A 9227-nucleotide genomic window follows, 5' to 3' on the forward strand; every position below is an offset into this window, starting at 1 on the left:
TCTCTTTTTTAAAATGTCTTCCTCCCCTGGAATGTACACCGCACGAAAGCAGAAATGTTTGGTTTTGAACTGGTTTCCGCATAACCTAAAACAGCTGGTACTAATGTATGAAAGTTGCTGTTGATTATGATGAGGGATAGAAGCAAAAAATGTTCACCTGTAGCCCAAAAGCCTGACCTATAGCCTGCATGGTTCTGATAAGGATCAAATAGTACTGGTTGCTACGTTCTTAAAAGGTCTCAACACTGCCTATACTTCTCACCAGTAGTTAATATCTAGCTGAGGGATAAGCACCAAAGAAATCTTGTGAAAGTTTTATGAGTAGAAGTTCGAAGAAGACACTGATGATAGAATACTCCCTGCACCTCCCCTCCCTCCCGTCCCCCTTGAGCGTTATGCATATAAGGACCAGCTTCATACCGCAAAAGTGCAGTTCTTTCTGCCCAGGAATCCTGTTCCCTTGCTACTTAAATAAACTTAGTAAGTTGCACTGTAAAATGTCTCAAGAATTCTTTCTGGACCATCATGCTTATAAATCCTGCAATAATTACTAGAATTAGGACATAAGATTTCCTACTCACTGCCTATTACCAAGAAAATTACCAAGATTCCCTTGCAAATTTGAAATCCCATGAAAAAAAATCTGTTATTCTGGGGTGGGGTGGGGTGGGAGGCAGAGGTATAAAGGACCATTTGGAAAACTTTCTTAGCAGATCAGTCCTTCAGGTACACCCTCTATATGGTGGTGTTTCGGCCAAGGGCCCACCTCTGTGAGAACAAGGAATGCTGAGGTCCAGTTACACTATTAAACCACAAGATTTGAGAGCTGAAAGAGACCCAGGGAGGAAAAGTGACTTGCCTGTGGCCAAGCTGAAACTACAGGCAATTTCTGAAATCCAGGTCTGGTAATTTCTGAAAGCAAGAGACCAGTAGAAAGGAGAAAATATCCCAAATGCTTGGAACAGTACCAAGCACACAGTAGGCACTCCAAATTCTTGATACATTATTTAATTTCTCTTACAGAAAAAAACTCCAAACACTTATTTGGGGGTGATTATAAATATAGAAACTAATGTAAGTACCTGTGTGTACCACCCCGAATACTTACAATTGTTCAAATTAGTTTTGAAAATAGGAAGAATACAGTATTATAGATAAAAGTTAAGTCTCATCCTCTTCACTTCCATTTCCCAGAACATAGGCTTGGATTTGGTGTTTCTCCTAGCTTTTGCCATCAGCTCCATGTTACTGCCCTTTTCTCTGAACATCCCAACCCTGATTTACCATCTGTATTTGCCATCTCATTGAATGGATCATCATCCCCATATCCTAAACTCTGGGTTGCATTCACTCTGGGATCTCCTGGCAATAATTAATCCATTGTCAAATCCTGCTTATGCTACCTCCAAAGGGTTTGTTTTTTTTTTTTTAATTCAACTTCTCGTCTTCATTCCCACATCCTCAGTCTGAGCTCCCATCAGCTCTGTCACCAGGCCATCTCTTTTTCCTCCCTTCATGCTGCCATGCTGTCTACTAGAATTATTTTAGCCTCGTCTGCTTTTTGCTATTTTCCAAACACACCATAACCTTTCATGCTGACTTGGCACAGGCTATTCTATTTTTTAGACATGCTCTTCCTCCACCTGTTCACAAGATGAACTCAGACTCACTCCATAGGACCTACCTTAAACATTAAGGTGTCTCCCCTACCCTCTCAGATGGTCCTTCATGGGAGAAGCCACTGGTGGTGCTCTGGGATGCCCTGAAGCCAAAAGTTCGGTGCTTCATCTTATTCAGGTTGGACTCTCTGTTGTCAACAGCATGAAGAGCATGCCAGACAGACCAACACAAAACATCTGAGAAAGCATGCAACACAGACTCTGTGCTCTGTGGGGAGCTTGGGGCGAAGAAAGATAGTGCCTTACCCTTACATTTATAAAATAATGAGTCCTTGTTTCTCCTCGTCTATTTTTTTAAAGAAAAAAATACAGAAATCAATTAAAACACTTAAATATGAAAAACCAAAGGGAACTGGGTGGGAAGAGGAAAGAGAGGAAAGGAACTGGAGTTTCTTGGGAAGGAAGGGTCCCTCATGTCCCCATGCCCATTAATGAATGGGCTTGAGGCCTGGGCTATGAGGCTCACACCGTGAGTTTGCAGTGACACAGCCCCTCGTAGATCTGCCAATGAAGTTTGGGCGTGAAGCTGAATGGCTGAGACAGGGCCAGGTGCTTGCAGTCCTGGGAGCCAACAAAGCAGGCCATGAGAACCACGTGCTAAGCATCCCCCCAAGCCAGGACCTGGGCTACACACTTCATAGGAGCCAGATCCATCTCCGCTCCTCTTCTCTTTAAAAGGATTTGCCCCTCTTCTGATGAGGAGGTTTGCAAACAAGAGGACAAAAGAATTTTTAAATAAAAATATACTTAGAGTATCTATAACTAATGGAATTTGTAAGGGAGGTAATTTTAATCTTAGCACTTCTCTCTGTGTGGTCTCCTGAGGGCAGAAACAGTACAAAGAGTGGAAATCTGGGGAAAAGGATGAAACTTAAATGGAGGAGGAACATTAGCTGAGGCTGGAAAACCTTTTTAATTTTAATGAGTTTTGTCTTAAAAATTGTAGCTCTTTCCACACATGCATGACCAAAAGCTGCTGCGAGCTAAGCAATGCTTTTAAATAAAATTCTACTGAAGTACAGTTGGCATCTACATCCATTTGCCGTGGGAGACATGTTTATTCCGTCCAAAGACAATGTTTGATCCATATACGGATTTGAGGATCCTTTGCAACCAAAAGGAGGTTCATGGGCTTACAGATTAGGATACACAAATGTGTAAGAGATTGGTGCACGGAATCAGCACCCCCAAACTATATGAAGTCAGTCATTAATTTAGTAAACATTATATGCCGGACGTGATGTGAAATGCCCCACGGTCAAGTGTGGGTTCATCAGGGAAGCTTGCTCAGCCTTTCTCTAGCTTAACCCCTGGGGCCTGTTCTGTCCCAACCCGCTCTGTTCTTCCTTCCTCTGTATTCTCTTTGAAGCAGGTCCCTGAGGCCCTTCTGGTGTCACCTCCCCCGGTAGCACCCTTCCCCTCTCCCTAGTCGCTGGGGCTAGCTGCAGAGGACATCTCTGTGACTATAGCTTCCCACCTTCCTAGCTTCCAGGGAGCCCCGGGAAGCAAGTTTGGGGGCCTTTTCGCCGCTGCAAACAGAGCAAACAGGAGGCTTCTGAATGAGCACACCAGGGATGTTACTAGGGTCCATAATCTTAGGAAGTCCTTTTAGTCATAAACCCTGGTGAATTCGTAATTCCCAAATTCCTCAGTAAGTTGCTTCAACCCTCTGTTCTCAGCACCCCGAAAGTAGAGATTATCGAGTCATCATCCCCTTCTAATTCTGCCTTTTAAAAGCAACCACGGACTGAAAACAAAATCCAAACCTAACAGCAGATTCTCGAGTGGGGGACATTTTGCTTTTCTGTGGACCCCGCTAATGGGTAGCACCCCCACCCCAAGTCTTTACCTCAGGTAGGGAGGAAAATCTATAAAAACAAACAAAACCGAAAAACTTTTGTTAATTAACATGAAGGACACGGTGCCGCCATACCTTGTCTCGGAAAGCATAGATTATGAGAGACTGCTGCTGGGAAGTATTTCGATGAGAACGGAACACCTCACTCTTGCCCGAAGCATCAGATGCACATGGGTCCTTTCACACTGAGAAGCAGTTTCGATGAAGCCCTACCCCGTACACTTCAGAGAAAGGGGTTTCAGACACAACTCTCCACATTTATCTCAACTTCCTATTTCTAAGGAGCACGGTCCCCACGTCTGCATTTCAGCTCGACTGGTAGTCAGACTCTGTCGTCCCTAATGGCACCTACAACAGTGTTACTAACAGGACACGTTTCTCCCCAGACCTCACACCCCTGCTGAGTAATTGAACCCCAGCTCCATGAGCTTTCTCCTGTGGTATTAAATAATGATTGAGAAGCTCTGTGGCCTCCTGACACAAAAGGCAAATGCGGGTTTCACTCCCCACCACCAATACCATGGGCTGTGTTCTTCCCATCAAAGGCTGATTTCTGACTGGCCTCTGATGTCTTCTGTTCTGAGCTGCTGACAATTCACTAAAGATTCTGTTTGCTTTTCCTTTTTGTAATCCCAGTTTTATGAACTTCCTCTATCTCCGAATTATGATGAGAGGAGTAATTCTGAAGAGCAAATGAGCGTAAGCCCTGATGGCCGAGCTCCAGCGAGCGGCTTCAGAGCAAACAGAAAGCCTCCCCAGCAGCAGCCCCTACCCCCTGATTAGGTCCCCGCTGTGGCTCGTGTCCAGCCTGGTGTCAAGTCCCCACCACAGGAGGGTGCCCAGCTTTACTGAGGGGCCCAATTTGAACCTGGATCTCCTCTTTACGATTGCACAGGTTGGGGCCACCCCTAAGGAAAGCAAGTGACAACAGACATTCAAGCCCACGGTGGTACCACAACCGTTCTTCCAGCTCCCCGGGGGCTTCACAAATCCACACCGAATAGAAATTCTGAGAAATACTATATATAAAAAACTATGAGGAGCACTGCAGACTGGTCCCTTCAAGCTTAACATGCAGAGAGGCTTTCTTAGCTCCCTGGGAAAGGTCCGAGGCCCAGGCTAGCCATGATACGGGTGGCTTCTGGGGACACGGCATTTCCTGCAGGCTCTTTGGGCCATTTCCTGCTGCTGGTGGAAGAGGCAAGGTGAAAACATCAATGAGTGAAATCATATGGTATTTATCTTTCTTTGACTGACTTATTTCGCTTAGCATAATACTCTTTAGCTCCATCCACTTCGTTGCAAATGGCAAGATTTCATCCTTTTTTATGGCTGAGTAAACATTCCATTATACACACACACACACACACACACACACACATCTTCTTTATGCTTCATCAGTCGATGGACATGGGCTGTTTCCATAATGTGGCTACTATATAATGCTGCTATAAAGTTGGGGTGCATGTACCCTTTGATTTAGTATTTTTGTATCAAAAGATTCCTTTCAAGATATTACTGCTCACTGATAATGCACCTGGTCACCCAAGAGCTCTGATGGAGCTGGACACTGAGGTTAAAGTTTTCATGCCTACGAATACAATGTCCATTTTGCAGCCTATGGATCAAGGAGTAATTTTGACTTTCAAGTATTATTGAAAAAATATATTTTGAAAGGTTGCAGCTGCCATAGATAGTGATTCCTCTGGTGGATCTGAGCAAAGCAAACGGAAAACCTTCTGGAAAGGATTCACCATTCTAGATGCCATTAAAAACATTTGTGGTTCACTGAAAGTGGTCAAAATTATCAACATGAACAGGAGTTTGGCAGAAGTCGAATCCAGCCCTCATGGATTGTGTGGGGGGTTCAAGACTTCAGTGGAGGAAGTCACTGCAGATGTGGTAGAAACAGCAAGAGATCTAGAACATATGTGGAGCCTGAAGATGGGACTGAATGGCTGCAACCTCATGATCCAACTTAAATGGATATGGAGTTGCTTCTTATGAATGAGCAAAAAAAAGTGGTTTCTCCAGGTGGAAAATACTCTCAGTGAAGATGCTGTGAAGATTGTTGAAGCAATCTTCAAATAAGAAACAATTTAGAATATGACATAAACTTAGTTGACAAAGTAGCAGCAGGGTTTGAGGGGACTGACCAATTTTGGAAGCTTTGTGGTAAAATGCTCTCACACAGTATTGCACTTCATGAAGGAAGAGTTCATCTAGGAGGAAAACTTCATTGTTGTCTTAATTTTAAGCAATCGCCACAGCCACCCCAACTTTCAGCAACCACCACCCTGATCATTCAGCAGCCATCGACATCCAGGCAGGATGCGTACAGGAAAGATCACAAAAGATTACAGGAAAAGATTGCAAAAAATCGTGAAAGCTTGAACGATGGTTAGCATTTTTTAGCAACAAAGTACTGTTAATTAAGGTACGTACATTCTATTTTTAGACATAATGCTATTACACTTAGTAGACTACAGTATCATGTAAACATAACTTTTATATGTGCTGGGAAACCAAAACATTCGTTCGATTCACTTTATTGCTATCGTCTGGAACCGAACTTGCAGTATCTCTCAGGTGAGCCTGTGTGAGGTGAGGTAATTTTTTGGGCAAGCCACCCAACAATGTGAATCCATTAAGAAATAACGTCTTTAACTTGGAGGGTAGATTTTGTAGGAAAAGGCAAAGAGGTCAGGGCTTTGAGTTTGAAAACTCTAGACAACTTTGAATAGAATGGATTAAATTTCATTTCTACAAGGTTGTCCAGACAACACATGAGGCATGAAAATAATTCATTCTTTTAAAAAGTTATATTTCAAACCTATAGAAGAGTGGAGAGAAAAACAAATGAACTACCAAGATTTACCAGATCTTCATTTTGCTCTATTTGTCAGATCTTTTCCCCTTTAGACACGTTACAGATTCAGCTCAAGCCCCTTCACACCCCTCCCATGTCTCTCTCCCCACCATTAGAGACAACCGCTACCCTGAATTTTTTTTTAAAGATTTAAAAAAAATTTTTTTATTTGATGGAGAGAGAGCACAAGCAGGGGGAGTGGCAGGCAGAGGCAGAGGGAGAAGCAGACTCCCCACTGAGCACGGAGTCTGATGTGAGGCTCCATCCCAGGACCCTAAGATCCTGACCCAAGCCAAAGTCAGACACCTAACCAACTGAACCACCCAGGTGCCCCTACCCTGAATTCGATGTGCACCTTTCCCATGCATCTTTCTGTTCTTCATCTCTGCATGTATGCATACAGAATTTACAGTATTGTTTTAAATTTTACCTGAGTATTATCATATGACATACCTTTGCTCTTTTCAGTGGCATTTCTCCAATCTCTGGGGTGGCTGAACATCTTTTCATGTGTGTATTGGCATTTGGATTTCCTCTTGTGGTCTGTTCATGAACCATTTTTCTACTAAGTTGTCTTTATCTTCAAATTCTTTTTAGAAGTTATTTTATTCCACTTGGAAACATTTGAAAACTACTAAAGAATAAACATGTATATAAAATATAACAAATAACAATAAAACAAACCTCCAGTCAGCTCAACTACTAAAACATGGCTAGCACTATCGAAGCCCTGAGTACTGCTCCCGAGAGCACCTTGTTCCTCCTCCCCAGGGACAATCACTGGGCCCAATTTCGTATAATAATTATTTTGCTTTTCTATTTTTATACCTTTCCATATTGTTTAGTTTTCCCTGCTTTTGGAAATTTTATATAAATGGCATCATATTGCATGTATTCTTCTGCCACTTGCTCTTTTCTGTCACTACTACGTTGGTGTTTCTTCTTGGTGTTTATAGCTGTACATTCATTCACCCTCACTGATGATTAGTATTCTGTTGTGTATCACAACTGCTGTATGCATTCTCCTGTTGAGGGGAATTTGGGTTGTTCCTCATGCTGCTCCGAGTGTCCTTGTCTTGTCCCCAGGAACACATGTGCAAGAGTTTCTCTGGAACCTTCTATACCTAGGAGTGAGGTGGCTGGGTCACAGGTATGTGCATCTTCAATTTCACCAGATAATGCCAGATTGTTTCCAAAAATCAGTGTTCCAATATAAACTCCCAACAGCAAAGTATAAGTGTTCTGGTGTTCATTCTTGCCAACACTTGACTTCGTCAGATTTTTTCATCTTTGCCAATCTACTGGGTGTGAAATGAAGTCTCACTGGTGAGATGCCTACTGGGTGTGAAATGATGATTTGCATTTCCCTAACAGTTCTTTGTAAACTCTGGGTACTAGTCTCTTAACAGTTTCCATGTATTGCAAACATATTCTTCCAGTCTGTATCTTTCTGTTTTTAACCAACTTTATTGAGGTACAGTTATATAAAACACACATAACCAAGCCTACAATTTGACATTTGAGAAATGTACACAGTTATGTAATTACTACTATTATGGTTAAAAAGTGTCTCTTGCCCCAAATTTCCCTTGTGCCCCCACCAATCCCCACCCTCCCCCCTAGTCCCAGGCAAGCATGGATCTGCCCTCCGTCACTACAGTTTGCCTTTTCCTCAACATCATATCAACAGTCTCATTCAGTATGTCTGGCTTCTTTCCTTTAGCATAATGCTTTGACATTTATCCAGGTTTTTCCATCTATCAGTACTTTATTTCTTTTTATTGTCAAGTAGTATTTCACTGTATGGACATAACGCATCTGCTTATCTATTCACCAACTGATGGAAATGTAGGCTATTACAAATAACATTATTATGAACATTTCAGTACAAGTTGTTGTGCGAACATGTCTTATTAATGTCTCTTGGGTAATTACCTAGGAGGACAAGGGCCAAGTCATATGGTATGTGTATATTTAACTTCATAAGAAACTGCCAAACTGTTTTTCCAAACAGTCGAATTGTTTTCCATCTTGTACTTTGACCAGGAGTGTAGGAAAATTCTGTGTTGTTTTTTTTAAAGAAGTTTATGGTGTTTTTCATACGGAACTTTAAAATTGGAACATTATCCAAAATAGCAATCTTTCTCTTTATGGTTGGCACTTTTGGGGATTTATGAAATCCTTCATCACTTGGTTCTTCATGTTGTGATACTCCTATTTGAAATTTCTTCTAAGAGGATTATTAGATATTTTTTCCCAGAAAGATCTTTTCCGAGTTTTCCCTACAGTAGTTCATAGACAAGGTACACTTAACTTAGTGTGCCTGATAATACAGCATTTGTTGTCATTACAGAATAACGTGATATGAAATTGAGGGTAAGAGCTCAAGTCCTCAGTTAAGAAAATTACATTTCATGTAATTGAAATTCTCTGAAGAATTCTTGTTTTTCAATTGAGTTCAGAAAGGAGTTGAACAATGTTTTAAAACAAAGAACAGCAAACTTTTTTTTCTATAAAGGATTAAGTAGTAAATATTTTAGACTGTGCAGACCATAGGTCTCTGTCCCAGCTACTCAGCTCTGTTGTTTTCATGCAAAAGCAGTTGCTGACAGTGTATAAATGAATGACTGTGGTTATGTTCCAATAAAACTTTATTTATAGACACAGAAATTTGAACTTCGTATAATTCTTATGTGGCACAAAATAATGTTCTCTTTTGACCTTTCCTGAACATTAAAAAATATATAAAAACCAAGTTTTGCTTATGGGTCATAGAAGAACAGGCAGAGAGCCAGATTTGACCCGTAAACTGTCGTGTGCC

This window comes from Ursus maritimus, unplaced genomic scaffold (genome assembly GCF_017311325.1).
Source record: "Ursus maritimus isolate PB19 unplaced genomic scaffold, ASM1731132v1 scaffold_3, whole genome shotgun sequence".
Lineage (NCBI taxonomy): Eukaryota > Metazoa > Chordata > Mammalia > Carnivora > Ursidae > Ursus > Ursus maritimus.